Genomic DNA, 16,913 nt, shown 5'->3' with positions numbered 1-16,913 from the left:
ATTTTCTATTGCTCTTGGACACTGTTAACTTCCACACTATCATTCAGAACTCTGTGTGTTTCACTGGTGGATGAAGGGATTGCCATATATATTAAAGGGATTTATTATGCCTTTCTTCAGTAGATTAAAGAATACATTAAACCTCAATATTTTCTCCCTGAGAAGATGCTTACAAACCATAATTAAGTCACCTTTCAGTCTAGTTTTTTATAAGCTACACTGATTCCTTTTAGTGTTTTGGTAAGGCCTTTTCTTCAGCTCTTGAATAACTATAATAGCTCTTTTCTGTATGCTTTCACATTTCCTGGTATCTTCTTTTTGTAAAGAACTATAACAGAACCATGTTTATATTTTATGAAGTCAATCTCAGCAGTTAAAACAGAAACATGTAAATAGTTTTCTCAAGTTAGTCCCACTATTGCAACACACAGTGATAAAATCATTCCTCAACCCCCAGCCCAAACTTGTGCTTTTTATGCCACTGTGTTGCGTGGAGGTTCATGTTCAGGTACAAATTTGTAGTGACTTGAAGTGGTTTAGAAGTCCTATCTTCCAGGTGACAGTGCCTTAGTCTGTAGGCATGGCTAGTGCTCCTGGTTCAGTACATATTTTACATTTAGCACCTTCAGCAGGAGGAGCCCTGGCTTGTTGAGAAGCTCCGATTCCTCTGTATAATTGATTTGCCCTTATTAGTTTGCAGTCTGTGTGTCAGTGACATATGGTGTGAATTGTAGATTTGCAAATGCATATAGATGAACATGTTAGTTGTACATATCAATTTATGTGTACCTCCACTAGGACTATTTCTATTTGATAATGATTGCTCATCCACAAATACGATTTGAAATATGTCAGCAAACTACTTCATTATTCATTTAGCATGTACCTGGATGATATTCTACAGTGCTTATTTTGTAATCGAAATGTCATGAAATTCTAAAGCAAATATCCTACGTGAGTCTAAATCTATTATATCTAAAAAAACTTTTTAGATCTGCACTTGTAATTTAACCGAAGAATGAAGTCGTATTTGTCTGATAATAAAGCCACATTAACAAATACTAATGATAATATTATAGCCAGTGTATTTTCAAAGTGTATCACCCAAAGAATCTTAGTCAAAATAAAGACCACAACTCTTAGCATCAACTGTATGCCCTCAAACACCAAATAACTATTACCAGCAAATATAGACTAAGCACAAAGTTAAATCTATCCTAGAGGAAACTTCAGCTCTGACGGGGTGAAATGAGTTTAAAGATAGACAGAAGGATCTAGATTCACAAGAGTGAATTAAGCTCTTTATTTCAAACACCTAATGGTTTCTAAAATTTAGGTGCCAGTAGCATTCACAAGACCTTACTCAGCCAGTGCCTAAGCCTGAAAATTCTGTAGCTGCTAGAATGCCGATCCCCAAATAGATTTATCCTGCTTGCTCTTAATTAGCTGAGAGTAATAGAAATGGTGAGTGTTTCAGAACCTTAAAAACCTCTACGAGTCTTGGTCCAAATGCTTAGATTCCAACAACTATATCTGTACATCACTAATGAGATTATGACTATGACTATGACTATGAGATTATGACTATGACTATGACTATGACTATGACTATGGCTATGACTATGACTATGGCTATGGCTATGGCTATGACTATGACTATGGTTGAGTATCTCAGGGTCTGTCTCACTCCTGTGTGTAAGCTGCACTTGTGTGACACAGAAGCAGGACATTTCTTAGGGTACTTCATTGGAAATCCCAGACAAGGACAGTAGTCCTCCCAAAACAGTGAAAAGAAGCTGGTGATGCAGTGCAGCAATGCCAAAAAAGACAGATCTTTTAATCACTCTGACTTCAGAGTGTTTAGTTCTCTGCTAAATCTTAAGTTGAGGTTATAATGCTGGTTTGAACTTCAATCTCCCAAAGCAGTGCCCAAATACAGGCTATAAAATTGTTCTCAGTCTTGTTCTGTTTCCATAAAAACGTAATTGCTTTGCATTAGAAGCACTTCAGCAGGGATGAACAAAAAGCAAGAGGCCCTTTGCGCACCTGTATAGGCACAAGTTTAAATTCTTTTCATAGATTAGACGGATAAGCCTGGCCTGTTCACATTCCTCAGTATTCCAAGAACTGAATATATACCAATCGGAAAAGAAGCATCACTATTATTTTTGAGGAAAAAAACCAGTAGGCTGGATGCTCAGCTCTAGGAGAGTTTCCTGCTGCAGGTCCCAAGCAGAGGGAAGCATATCGTTCTCCTCTCAAATTAAGCATATAACTCATACTCTCTTTTTGACATTTCCTGTAGATTAGCTTAGGTAGCTCCCTTCTGCAAAGCAGATTCCTTTTTCAGTTCACCCCTTTTATGAGGCAGGCCATTTCCTACTCTGTGGGTGTGTTTGGGTCACTTGCAAGGTCTCCAGTGCTTAGACTTAGCCATGCTTTTACTCTCTCCCTTATGAAGTTAATCTTAGCTATGACATAAAAACATCAATCCTAGATAAAATATCTCAGGTAGGGATCCAAAACCATATTGTATTGTACTCTCAGTGACTTGTTGACCACGAAGTAAGTGTTGACAATATTCAACAGTAGTAGATCTGATGTTTTGCGTATTCCAGCCTCTTACTTATTACTGGAAAAAGAGTATATTGAAGCAAAGCACAGCTCTGAGCCTCCAAGTCCTTATTTGTATCTACTTCCAGAAATCTGAGAAAAATTATCCAAAGTACAGGTAGTAAAGTTAGTAATAATAATAACATGACCATTAACATTGTTCATTGCTGTTGTTAAATAAACACTTGATGTTGTTGTAGATTTTGTTGTGATTGCTGTTGTCATTGTTAGTGATATCTTTATTAAGTGCTTCGTAGTGGTGTCTTGTTGTTCCCAGGCAGGAGTCATTCTGCTTGATGCTATATTTGTGTGTCATGAAAAGACATCCTTTAAACAGCTAGAGTAACACAAAAAATGGGATAACAAACATACACAACAAATATTGAAAGCCCAAAGCAACAATGAGACAGTTCTGATTAGTGTAATAAATAGAACTCACTGCATAGAGCCTGTTCTACTTTTGTCAAAAACTGTACTAGTACTGTAGCACCTGTAGATTTTAAGGAGCTATTAAATGGAGGATGGAGTTGTGATCTTGTAGAAGCAGAATATTTCTCTTTTCTTACCCAAGAGGCAGTTAGTACAAGCACAAGGATTTAGAACCATGATGTGGATCAATCCTTGGTCACAGTAAGACATCCAGCCTCGAGGAGCTCCCAGATTCTCATGATTGTCTGAATAACGAGATCTGATAATGATGAATTACATCAACTCTACACTTCATATCCAGTTACTTTCCTGCTAGTATGTGCCTGTACATTCAGGTTCATGGAAATTCTGCATAAAAAAATTAATTCTAAGTGTAACAAGAAAAATCTGTGGGCAAGTTTCAGCAAGAAAAGCATGAATCATTTTCAATATCATGTTCAATGGTATGTAAATCTAGCAAGATATGGTAAAGGACTGTAGATCCCTAAATAAGGAATAAACCAGTACAAGGAACCTTGTAAAGATAAAATATCTCTGCCAACCTTGTCCACTTCTACAGTTTTTTCCTCCAATTTTTACTCAGTTCTTTTCAAGGAATAATTTACTTGCTGCCAGTGTGGGTGTTTTTTATGGTTGGTTCTGGTTTCTTTTTTTCAAGGAATGTATGATCTAGGATATCTTTTTTATATCTCTTAATTGCTAATATACATTTAGGGTACAACAAACCCTGAACTTGGGGCTGAGTCATGAGTGGTACATCATCCCAAGAGAAGTAACAAGCATCCCTGGAAGACTTTCTTCTGATACGCAGTTTCCTTGGCATTCTTCTTTTCTCCACTGAGCAGGAATAACCTTCATCTGCTCCTCAGAAGATTCAACTCCGATGACTACTGGATAAGGGAGCTTATGCATGTGAGTTTACTCAGTTCCTACACCCTGCACTTGTCTCAAGCAGAGAGAAATGTGCAGTCAATACTGTACCCAGTTCCTACCTAGATCATGTTAAGCTCATACAAGGACAGAGAGTTATCCCATTTGACATGTAGGTACAAGTCTGCTTGCGCACCAGCACAATTTTTGGGAAGAAGAAGACTACAATTTTGGACAAGTTTCTTTCCCAAATACATTCAAAATTATTTTCAAATTTTTTCAAGTTAAGTCTCTAAAAAAGGTGGGGTTTTCCAAGGAGAATAAAACACCCAGGCTTTTGCCTCAGGAAAAAAGACTAGCCTCTGATGAGGTTGGATAAGAAATGGGTATATTTCTCTCTGATAGACAACACGCCAAAAATCCAATACAAATAACTAATGGCTGATTGGATTGGTGTCTTAGCCTTTGAGGAAGTGTTTTTTCTGGCTACTGCAGGAGGTAAGGTACTCGTATAGATAAATCAATGACATAACTGATTTGGCAAATCTCATTTTTCCAGTCAGTCAACAATTTGTAGTGTTATGTCCTAACTTCTGAGAAAATCTCTGGCTTCAAAATACTGAAATGCTTCTACCAAAAAGCCATTGAGATGCTTGTTCTTATAAAATACAGTGGTTGTTTCAAAATTAGCTCGACTGTCTTTAGGGAATATACTCTAAAATGGTATCTAATAATAGATAAGCTAGAAGTGGATTCAATCTTCCACTGCACACAGATACACCTTCCATACTGACAGCACTACATTTACACATAAGCACAGATAATGGCTATGTTAAAAAGCAGTTTTATATTTTTCCTGTGTTTGTGCCCTCTTCATGTAATTTGGAAATGTCTCAACCCCAGGTGTAAGCCTAAAGGCAAGATCCAATTGTTGACATCTGTTGGGGAACAGAGATGATCTGTCTACAGGTCCTAAGAATTTCAGATAGACAGACGTCCCTCTGAGGGAAGGGTTGTGCGGCCAGGATGCATTGGCACACACACAGAGATGCCTGCAGCATCACACATCCTCTGCATGCATATGGACTAACACTTCAGGCCATGATGGCTTGGAAAAGAAGACTGCACTGTAAAGTTGAGGTGAACACAACATTTGTATTCCTGGTTCACACTGGATGGACAGGAAAGCCATGTACAGTATTCTTAGAATGAGAGATCTGCCAATCCTCTAAGGTGGGAATCCTAAGCAAAAGCTGACTTACTGCTGAGCTGCTTGTGAAAGGTAGCCAGAAGAGTTGAGAGGACAAGGAGCGTGCCTCCATATGGTTCAGAACAGCAACTGCGAGCAAGGGGCAAAAACAACAGCTGTTGAGGCTGAGGTCCCCAAAACAGTAGCCTGGTGTTCCTTACTGGGCAATGTTTCAGATCATATTGCTAATAGAGTCCCAGGAAACCATACATCACTTTGGAACAACAGCAGCTGACTATGTCAAACATCTTAATTTCTCCAATGCTGGGCAACAAACTGAGTAGTGAATAGCCCAGGAAGGAAAAGGGCACTCAGCCAACTTACTGACAGCTTTAGGAGGTGGATGGGCTGATAATGAACAAAGTCCAGGAGTGACAATGTTCCTTTCTTTCAATTATTTAGGTTATCCAAATAGCCTTGAGATGTTTCTCTCACCCCACTCAAAAAAATTCTAACTCTTCCACTCCTTAATCTAAAGATGTGGCCTCTTGTGAGAAAGTCCTGCTCATTTTGTAGTGTTTAAGTGCCACGACTTATTTTCCCAGGATCATGGGGAAGGTTTCAGTTGGTGGCATTTAACTACTTTTTAGTGGGAGCACAGGGAGTTGATCTTTGTTCTTCTTCCTGCCTAGCAGAAAGGTCATAACGTGTCATTTGAAATTCTCATGAAACATATCATGAAACAAAAAACTTAATTGGCATTTACCAAAATCTCTATATGACACAACCTACCCCAATGCCTGGGTTCTGATGAGCTTCAATATGCAGGACAGGACTTTCTTTCATCCTAGCACCGAGGCTCCAGAGGAAGCAAAATCTGACTTTTTAAGATCAGTGGTGAGCAGGCTAAAATTAAAAGTGTGGATTTATTAGTGAGATTAAACCAATGTCGTATAATAGCAGCGACAGGTTCACAGGAATAAGATGAACATTAGCAACAATCAATCAGTTGAGCTCCAAACCATGTGCTGAGATCAAATAGTAGTGTTCAGTAAAGTTCTGCTCTATGCCAGGAAAAAAGTAACAGCCCAATGTGTTGCATTTAAGAAATATATTTTTGTGTAACACAGAATGACATCAAATTGCACCTGTCATGAGCCTGAGATTCTCAATATAACTTAAATCATGATTTCCAAATAGCCAAGTTCTGAGCTGCTAGGAACACCTGCCAACATAACTAATAGTGAGGACAAAAAGCCTTTGGTAGCAAGTCCCTTGAGAAGGAGATAATAATATATGTGCCCTGTTCAATAAGCTCTTAGCCTGAGGTATTTCCAGTATGCAAAGAAAAGAAAGCTTACTTTTAATTTTTTATGCTGTCCCCCTTTTTCTTGATACGTTTGTTCCATTTTCCTCAAAGAGATTCTTGATTAGTTTAACGGAAGTTTTCCTTTCGAAAACCAAATCTGATTCTCTGTGGAAGCCTTTGATGGGAGTTTCCATATGAAGAGAGATTAAAGAAGTGCAGGCTAATTATTATGGAAAGAATAAGCACAGGAGAAGATATAAAAAACCTGGCACGTATAATAGTTCCTACTGTGGAGAAGGTCAGTCAGGCTCTCTCGATTATCTTTTACCAAAGAAAAAGAAGAAAACGCTTCATAAATTAAAAAACAACACATTCAATTATATATACATACAAATTTTTACAAAAGAAATCTCACTGGATTCAATACAGGGCTACAAGAATTTACTTGCACGTGTAGGAAAAACTGTAGGGAAAAAAAAAATGCACTGTCTCAGGACAGTATTTCCTAGACAGACTTTTTTCCAAAATGGCAATGTTGTAAACAGGATACCAGACAGGCAAAGGTAATTGTAGGTTAGGACTTGCAGGACAAGAGGCAGCAGCCAGATCCATAGCCCTTCTCTTTCTCCTTTGTGCTCTCTACTCCAAATATTACCCACTATAGATGCATTTTTAGTGACAGAAAAACGATTGACTGTGATGATGATGTTGCTGCTGCTTCAAGTCAGAGAAGCCATCTCTAAGGTTTAGTTAAACCTGACTATTACTTTGGATGTTATTGTAGGAGTTGTTCCACTACCACACAGAGAACCAACGAATGAACATCTGCCGTGAGCACAAAACACCGGCAGATTTCTTCATGTGATACCACAGGTCCTCATCAATGTTTACATACAGCAATGAAGGAGATGAAGTGCCAGAGATGATCATGGGGTCCTTCCCATGAAGGGAAGGACCTTACAGGCTGCCCAGGGAGGGGGTCGAGTCGCCTTCCCTGGAGGTGTTTAAGGAAAGGGTGGATGAAGTGCTTAGGGACACGGTTTAGGGAGTGTTAGGAACGGTTGGACTCGATGATCCAGTGGGTCCTTTCCAACCTGGTGATTCTGTGATTCTGTGATTCCATAGCTGCTTGGCCCGTGTTCAGCTGGAAGGTGAAGGTGTAAAAGGAACTGAGAATTGCAGTCTCTTAAAGAGACTTGAATTACCATGTAAATGAATGTTTTCTTCTCATATTTAGAAAGCTACACTGAGTCATAGGGAAGGAAGGTAGCACAGAACCAGTTTATGAACTGGATGTCTTTTTCTGTCTAAGAGAAGGTTGGAACAGCCATCAGGCCTTTCTAAGAATAGGCCAAACAAATAAATTTTGTGAGGAATTCTAAACTGGTCTTTTTGTGCAGCAGGAGAGTAGGGAAGATATTTTGCAAGGATCCTTTCTCTGAATTCAGCCCAGAAGGCCATCTCTGCATTAAAGTGTCTATTACTCTGCTGTAATTTATCAGAAATATGTTGTGGATCTTCACATCTTGGCTGTTCTCTGTACTGATGATACGGAGAAAAGAGGACTTTCAGATGTTCGGGGCATACTGGGCTTAATAAGAAATGCGACTTACATAAACCCTTTACTTGGCTGAGGCCCAGGAGAGAAAGTTCACTTGGTACAGCAAACACAGACTTGCCAGCTCACTTCTAGGTGTGCATTTCGGGGTTCAGCAACAGTGTAAGTTCAGGTGTGGCTGCATCTGTCTCAATTGCTTGCCATATTCTCTCAAAGGCAGTATTGCTTTGTTGGCTGTTGACTATCAGAAATCTTCTGGTTCACTGCCACAGGATCTGTCCTTTATTTTTTTTTTCTGATCCCTGAGGGCTTTTTCAGATTGTCTGTAGAGACTAAACGATTGGGACAGTATTTTTGGGGGGAGGGGTTGGGAGGAGAAAGGGGAGGAAGACACAGAGAATGGGATTGTAGACATCTCATTCCAAAATATAGTTGAGAAAAGATCACAGAAATTCACTGTTATATCATTAGTGTCAAAAGTATACTCTTATAGACATGCTATTATAGCTTTCTTAGATGACCCTACACCAGAAAAAAAAGGTTACACCTTTATGCCTATAAAGCTGTTACAATATTATTACTCTACTGCAATTATAGCTATGGATTTACCTTCTAATATCTCTCTGGTTCCTATAAGTCTTTTGTGAAGAACAAAACCATCTCACTAAAGTGACCTGACGACTGATGGCACAGGAGTTACACAATGACCTGGTGTGATGGATTTACTGCAGAAGTTTAATCAGAAGTTGCTGTTGGTTCAAGTCGTGTAGCTATTCCTTGCTCAATGTTGTATTGGGATGGGGCACCTACAGCACCATTCTATATTGTCTTCTCCCAATTAAAACAAATGAATAAGTAACTTTTTTTTTTTTTCTAAACAGTAGTAGGAAGTATCTGAGTTTAAAAAAGCATTATATATATTTTAATATATATATATATATTAAAAAAGCGCCCAATCATATATTAAAATTTGTATCATGTAATCAAGTCTTCCTGATGATAATAAGTTCTGTTTAAGAGCAAAATAAAATAGGTTTCTTGTCCAATATTTCTGTTATGTTTTTGCAGAATCTTATTCTTCCAGTGTTTCAGAATCCCATAAATTTTAGGCTAAACTGAGCCACAGCTAGGTTTTACTTATTTGTTCTTATGTCAGCATTGCCCTTTACCATGAAATTGTATATTGCTCATTTTAGGCAATTGTTTTCTTTTTTACTTAAACTCCCCTCTCTGCTGTTTATTCCCCTGACACATTTATAGAAAATAATTATATCCTCACTCAGCCTTGGTTTTGCTGCTTTTTCCCTGATAGACTGAAGCTTTTTTTATTTCTTTTTTCTTCAAGCAAAATAAATTCTACATCATAATGGTCATTTTAATGGATCTTTTCTCATCCCTTTTGAATCAACTTTATTGAGCTTTGATGGCTACACGCAGGATTTCTGAGTAGGTTTCACCAGCATTAATAGTGACCAGAGTTTATGTCAACAGGCAAGGGGCTGAAAGATGTGATTTGAGCATTATTACTACAAGAATGCCCCAGACTGGCAAAGTTGATGGCTTTGATCCTAAGCAACAATAAATAGGCACTACAGTCATCCAAACTGGTTTTATTACTATAGCTTTAAAGAATTTCTGTGCATAACTCTGAGCTTCAGATCTTTAATTAATCTCATTTCCTCTTCAGGCATGTATACACAAATGACTTTCGTGAGTAAGTAGTGCACGGTTACTAGCCTAGATTTATCAGAAAGAAAAGGCTGTTCCACTCATTCACTACCTCTTGAAGAAGACTTTTATCTCCCCTTTCCCCCTTACTTACTTCCTTTCAGTGATGAAGGAATTCCATCTTTTCCCTGCAGTCTAAGAAATGCTTATACTATATTTTCCTTTCCTTTCTCTTACTTTTCTACCAGGCCAATAAAAGTGAGACCAAAAGAAGAGGAGATGAGAGGATTGGCAGGCAGGTGATGTGCCCGGCAGCAGGGATAGGGAAGAAGAGAAGACAACTTGGGTAAGAAAAGGTGATGAATATGAGAACTTTTTTTCTTCCTTTCTCTGTATGAAACAAGATGGTGAACTCTCCTCAGACTTCTGTAGTGTCCGTCTTTTCCGAGGGCCCAAATTGCTTGTTCTAACATTTGAATAGAGTTGTTGTAGGTATCCTGAAAAGACATAACATCAGTGTGAAATAGCAGCCGCACTCACTGTAATTATTAGCATGAGATTATTAGGGTATACTAATTAGTATATTAAGGTTTTAGTATACTGATGATTATTTTTTCATTGCTTGCAACGTGGCATAGGTCTCCTCTGTGGCTGTCATTCACCATTCTGCATTTTCTTTCTCCTTTTCTTCTTGTATACAGTACCTTCTCTCATGCATTAAATTCTGCTGCACCACTGCACTTAAGACAGCCTCTTGTTGCCAGGTGACCCTACCCAGATGATTCAGCTGACTTTTTCATTAGTGCAGTTTCTCCCGATTCTTGTCCATTGACTGGATAGTGCAAGCTGTTCACGGAGCGTAAGCTCTTTTCGGCACACATCCTAAACTTTTCCAAGCTCTGTAAAATGTATTGCTCCCAGAATCCTGCCAACTTAGCTGCAGTTAATACTACACTATCAAAATGATTTTCCTATCCCTTTTCTACCACCTTAAGAGTGACTGTGTATGCATTTAAGAGAACAAAAACTCCGCGTGGTGGTTTTTGGTGCTAGCTGAATCCTTCAGATTCAAGGCAGCAATATGAAATGCAGGTATTTTTTTCCTTCCCTACGATCTTTTGTACTGCTGAGGGAAAAAAAAAAATATTTTGGGAATAACACTAATAGTTTTCTTCCTCCTTTTCTGCCCTTCCCCTCCAGGTATCCTTTTGTAGTCACAGTTTAGCATTAAGAACAATTTTCCCTAGAGAAAGAATGGAGGGAAACATTCTTTCAGGTGTAACACTGCACTGTAGTGTTTTCAGTAGGAAAGAAGGCTTTAAAGAATTACCAGTAATTAAACATGGGGCCTGGAGAAAAACAGAGTTGTGAACAATTCTTGTATCTCTAATTGGTCCTGGAAAGGCTTTTTGCCAAAATTGCTAGTAGTTACAAATTTCTTTTCTCGATATTATATAAAATCATGTACTAGATTTGGGGTTGAATACTATTTTGACTATATTATTGTTTCAGTAGATTAATTGAGTTTCTCTAATTCAGAACTCTTTTATTTCTTTCTTATTTCACTCATATTTTCAAATTCATTGTTTCATGGAGGATTCAGCATTCTGAGTTACTTCTGGACCCCTAAATATAAAGGGAATGCTACCGCATCTGACAGATATTACATATATAGCTATAAAGAATATACATATCAAGCGTCTTGCCAAAGGTCATACAGATAGTCTGCAACATGGCCAGATCTCTTGATTCCAAGCCCAGTGATTTTACCAGAAGAAACATCCTTCCTCCTAGCCATCCTGGCACAGCCTATTATTGCCTGAAAAATGGAAGACTGAGAAATGTTGACCGTGGACATCAAGGAATTAACTTTTTTCTTAATTAGACAAAAAATTTCAGCTATGACTCTTAACATAAAAATTCATTAGTGAAGTGCATTAAGTCACATTGCAGCCTAACTGAGGTACAGAGCAGTCTATTTTTATTTCAGAGGAGTAACATTAAAAATTAATAAAAGATGTAATTGTTGGATATGGGAGGTTAGTCACATTTTACAAAATAAATTCAATTTTATCTGGCACTGAGACTGACAATTTTAAATACAGGAGGATTTCTTTTTGGAAAAAAACACCTGGGAATATAGTTTCATAGCATAATACTTTTAGAAAATTGAACGATGCGGTTGCTACTGATGACTTCAATAATTGCATGCTATATCATTCTCGAATCTGCAGTAACAAGGCTGTGCACTTAACATCCTGATTTTCCTGTAGTTGTGATTCTCAAATGATGTAAAATGTAATGTAATGTGTGCTTTTTAGGCATAAAATCTAAAAGAAAAGGTCACTAAATAGTTTAAAGAGGTATAGGCTGACCATTTCATTGTTGGTTTTCTTTATAATTCTCTAGCTTCAAACTAAATCCTATGACTTTCTTTGTTTGGTTATGTGACTAGATTAAAGAGTGCATTAATGGTGTTAACTTTGCTAAAAAAATCTTTTCCACTGAAAGCCACAAAGCATTTCTGCTTCCATTATTGCTCCCCAATTTCCATTAAACAGACAACTGAGATTTTTAAGGCAGAGAACCCTGTGTACCCCAACTTCATTGTAGTTGAGAGAAGTTTAATGAAGTCTAGGACTCGTAGCTAGAAGGAATATACGTACTTTCTTTTCAGTGACCTTAGTTCCTAAACTGTACATAAGCCTCCACCAACCTTTTCCCTCCTCATTTACATCCACTTAAGTTTATTCTAGTCTTCTCATCTGGACACATTATTTAAGAACTAGATTAATGCTCAGTTGTCTCAGAAAATTCGGCATTGTAGCACATATTCCTTAAGTGTCTGTGTTTGGGTGATGTTAATGTTGGTCCTGAGGGCCTAGGACATCTGGGCAGTGAGATCCTGTTTGTGCTAAGGGACAACAGGTCAGAAAACATATCAGTACGGCAGAGGACTGGCGCTGCCACCTATTCAATTTGGTTTAATAATAACCAAGGGAAATACAAGAGTGAATGAATGTAGTGTAATGGAAGCCACAGAAAACAGACTGGAGAATTTCTAGTGATGACCTTTACTAGGAGCAGATGGTTAATTACCCAAGGTGGTTAAGGCATAAAGAAAAGTTATATTATAAGAAATAAAACTACTTAGAGAGGTTTTTAAACTTCTACATGACCCAAAATTTCGTGTCGTGATTAGACTGTGAATGAGTCCATGGTTTAGGGAGTGCTAGGAATGGTTGGACTCGATGATCCAATGGGTCCTTTCCAACCTTGTGATTCTGTGATTCTGTGATTCTGTGATTTTCATACTGTAAGTTAATTAGGGAGAATGATAAGTTAAGCAAAGATCAACAAACAAGTGAATTTTCACAACTGCCTAATTAATTAAAAAGTCTCAATTTGGCCCTCTATCCCCAAATGCCTGTTGTATTATGCATCAGTTGCCAAGAGTGGTACAGTTTATTACTAGGTATGGTTGTTGATGCTCCTTTTCTGTTCAGCAGTTTTCCGGTACAGACATGCCAAAGGTTTCAGCATCTAGAAAAAGGCTATGTATAACTGGGTAAAACTTATTTTATGTTCAGAATATATATACAAGCTCTTATTCTCCTATACACAGTGGAAATAAAACAGCAGGACATGGCTTTTCTCCCATATCTCCAAGGCACTTTCCCAGCTAGAAGTTTATCAACAAACCTTTTCCTCCATTCAAGTGTCACACAGCAGGTTCTTCTCTGGCTCCAGACTGATTTCAATCTCTTTTCTGAAGGTTTCTGCGCTTTTCCAAATACAAACAAAATCTGAAAGCTCCACCAAGAATACATACACTAAATTCTCTTCAATCAGTGTGGTTTCTGCCCAGACACACAGCTGGTATTTTGGGGAATAGCTCCAGTTCTTAAAGCTCCAAACATTAGCGTGTTCTGAATGAATGGCAGCCAACAGTCACAAGAATGGTGGCACCTCCAGTTCAGCTTGGTGTATCTTTTCAGCACTCACATATAATAACTGTCGTTATAGGCTGTCTACAACAGAAAGTAAAAAAAAAACCCAGTAATTTACAGATTACTATGGTAGAAAACAAACATTCATAACAATACCTTTTTCTGAAAGAACATTTTCACTTTTCCAACAAAAATTGACTTGATGAACACTCACATTTTCTTGGAGTTTTTTTTGCCTTTAGTTGATTTTCTTTATCTCCTTTTACCTTAGGTAATGCTTTTTGTTTCTGTGAAATCTGAGTTAGCAAAGACTGTTGTTCTTTTTCAAGTGGAAAACTTTTTTACCGCTGCAGACATCCCATTCTCAGCTGTCACAGTTAAATTCCTAACCTTTCTTCCTCTTGCTATTTCCTTCAGCAGTCTTCAAGAATTTGGCTTAATTTTTCACCTAGCTGTGTTCTACATACAGTACATTTTCTCGCATCAGTACTACATAAAGCCCTTCTGAATCTTTTACCAGCTTATGATTCTGATTTACTTGTAAGATTGCGAAACGTTTAAACATTTCGCACATAACCTTATATCATTTCACTGGTAGTGGCTCTCAACTTTCCTCTGACAAAGGAACATGAGTTTTCAATTTTGGATTGCAATGTTTCTGCAAAGTCCTTTGTTCCTCTTCAACAACTCCATAGAAGAGGTTTCCTGGGGTCCTTGTCTCACACTGACATATGAGGAACGCCAGGATGACATTTTATATTCTCTCAATGGTTGCTTTTCCAGAAGCCATCAAACAGAATATAATATGCTGATCCCAATGTCTTTGATACTGTTCTAAAATGATGGCCAGCTGAGACCTTCAAATCTAATCGAATTGTGCATCCATCTCATTGTACCATTGGGGCTCAGGGCAGGAGCAAATTGTGTGGCTTCCCAGAATCTTCCAGGCCAGCTGAAATATTTCGGGTTAGAATTTCCCTTTTTCACTCATATAAAGTCACTAGAGATGTCAAAAAATTCATTCATTCATCAGTAGAGCTGGATCAAAAATAGTAAATGATTTTGGTGAAAAAAACCCTGCATTGTTAAAGACTGTTTCCCAAATGGAGATGGAAATTTAAAAAAAAAAAATAAAAAATTGCATTTAGGGGGGAGGTTGATGGGATTTCAGGTCCTGAAGCTTTCAAGAAGTGAGTGAGCCAGAAAGGACTATTTTGGCTCTCTAGGTGCCCTTCTGGAAGGTTTTTGTTAACTGACAGAAATTAACATTGACTGAAGCTTGCCAGCACAGCTGCGGAAAGACAGGCCCCTGGCCAAACAGCTCTCCGTACTCTAGATGTGGGAACCATTCAGCCTTTCTAAACCCAGGAGAATGAAAACACAACAGCACTGTGGAATGAGGTACAGAGAAGTCCAAGTTTGGTTGCCAGCCAGCCTTGTCACGACTGCCACACGAGCTTAAAGTAGGTGGTGTTCAGCTGTGCTATGGTACCCCAGTGCACGTGGACAAACCATGTGCCAGCGTCATCTCAGCATATGGATTCCTTCCTCAGTGTAGGTGAACCCAACGTATCAAGTTACTGAAGGCACAGAAAGTTTTTGTCAAGTTTACTGGAAGAATTGTTGGTAGATACTCTATTGATGATGACAAAAGGCAGTGCCGGGTGTGGATGTGTGTGTGTACCGTAACGCACCTTTCAATGGAAATCTGGTATTTAGAATATTGAATTCTAAAAGGATAATGGTTTTCTGAAACCATTGGACCTTTGCGAGGCAAGGAAAAGCAGACTGATAAACTTATTTACATGGTCACATCAAAACGAATATCTATCCATTGCTAATGTCATGTATGAATTTGAATTTATTTGCAAAGCTGTGGAACTAAATCTCATAAAAAAATAGGAAAACTGATGATGTATCCAATGAAAATGTGAAATTTAACTTTGCCTTTTGGAAACCGGGAAAAAATAGGGAATGCTGTATTTTACAAAAGAGAAATAGAGAACTTAGTGTTTATAAATCAATCTCAGGACCCAGAATATGGCCAGTTATAACTCTGATGTTAAATTTTTCTGACTCTTAAGCCAATAAGGGTAACACTTTAAAGTCTGGATGTTTAAATATAACTAAAATATCAAGCAGGGAATTCAGTGAGTGAATTCCCTCAGTTTCTTTGGGAATCAAGTCCACTGATTCAGGAGGATAAATACAAACATTTAACTTTACAAAGGTAGATGTAGTGATTCGACAGTGCTGGCTTAATCAGCATTATATCGCATTTTATCTGCATGTGGAACAGGACTACTAATATGAATGAAGAATATTCAGTGATAACCTGTAAGTAATTTTCAGTACAGCTGTATTTAATGTTATACAAATGTGTAATATTAATATCTATAATCTGAAATTTAGTTGGTGGGGAGAAAATAAAATTTTCCTGCAAGAATACAGCCTCAACATATGAGGGTTCTTTTTCTTACAGTAAATTGATTATCTTTTTGAAATACATTATTTAAACATACTAGTGCCAGCCAATATTCATTTGATGCAGTGGAAAATGTTGAGTATATTATTCAATAGCTATTCACTCTGTACCAGAGACAATAATTAGTGGTATTATCAGGTGGAAAATTGCTGCAATGAAGAATTCACTAAAATAGCATGATGAATTCCCTCAGAAAGTTACTGTACCTTTTTAGAATCACAATCACTTTGTTACTAGCTGCCAAATAGTGGTTTTGGCACTGTGTTGTCAATCTATACTCTCAAAAGTACCCTTCAGTGGATAGTAAAATCTGAACTAGCAATTCTCTCATTGAGTAATGATTGCTCTGGATAGACCCTTTAGTATAGCATAATACAAACACTGAAGTATATGATTTATTTATAGACTCTTGGTTACAATGACTCACCAGCTATTCCAATGATTTGGGGGCTACTTGGCGTCTTTCTTTAATTGATTGTTACTGTAAAAAAGAGTATAGGCCATCTTCTAATACAAATCCTATGAGATTTTCACAATCTTGAGATTTATAAGAGGCTTACTTTTAGAAACCTTAGTAATGTTTCTTCTCTCAAGGTACGTATCCTATGGAGAAGGGCGTAGAACAAAAGGTTGCTACCCAGGACCTATTGAGGGATGAACAAGGTTGGAAACAGTTTCAGTATTGGTTCTTGTTTGCTCAGGGAAAGGATGTTACTCAAGAGCACAAAAGAGAAGCCACAGGGATTATCTGTAGCACAAAGAAAAGCAAGATCTCTGGCAAATTACAGATACAGTATGTGATAACTTTCATCAGACTCATCAGGGAAATGATAGGAATCAGG

This window comes from Cuculus canorus, chromosome 3 (assembly GCF_017976375.1).
Source record: "Cuculus canorus isolate bCucCan1 chromosome 3, bCucCan1.pri, whole genome shotgun sequence".
NCBI classification, from domain to species: domain Eukaryota; kingdom Metazoa; phylum Chordata; class Aves; order Cuculiformes; family Cuculidae; genus Cuculus; species Cuculus canorus.
This window is presented reverse-complemented; position numbering follows the sequence as displayed.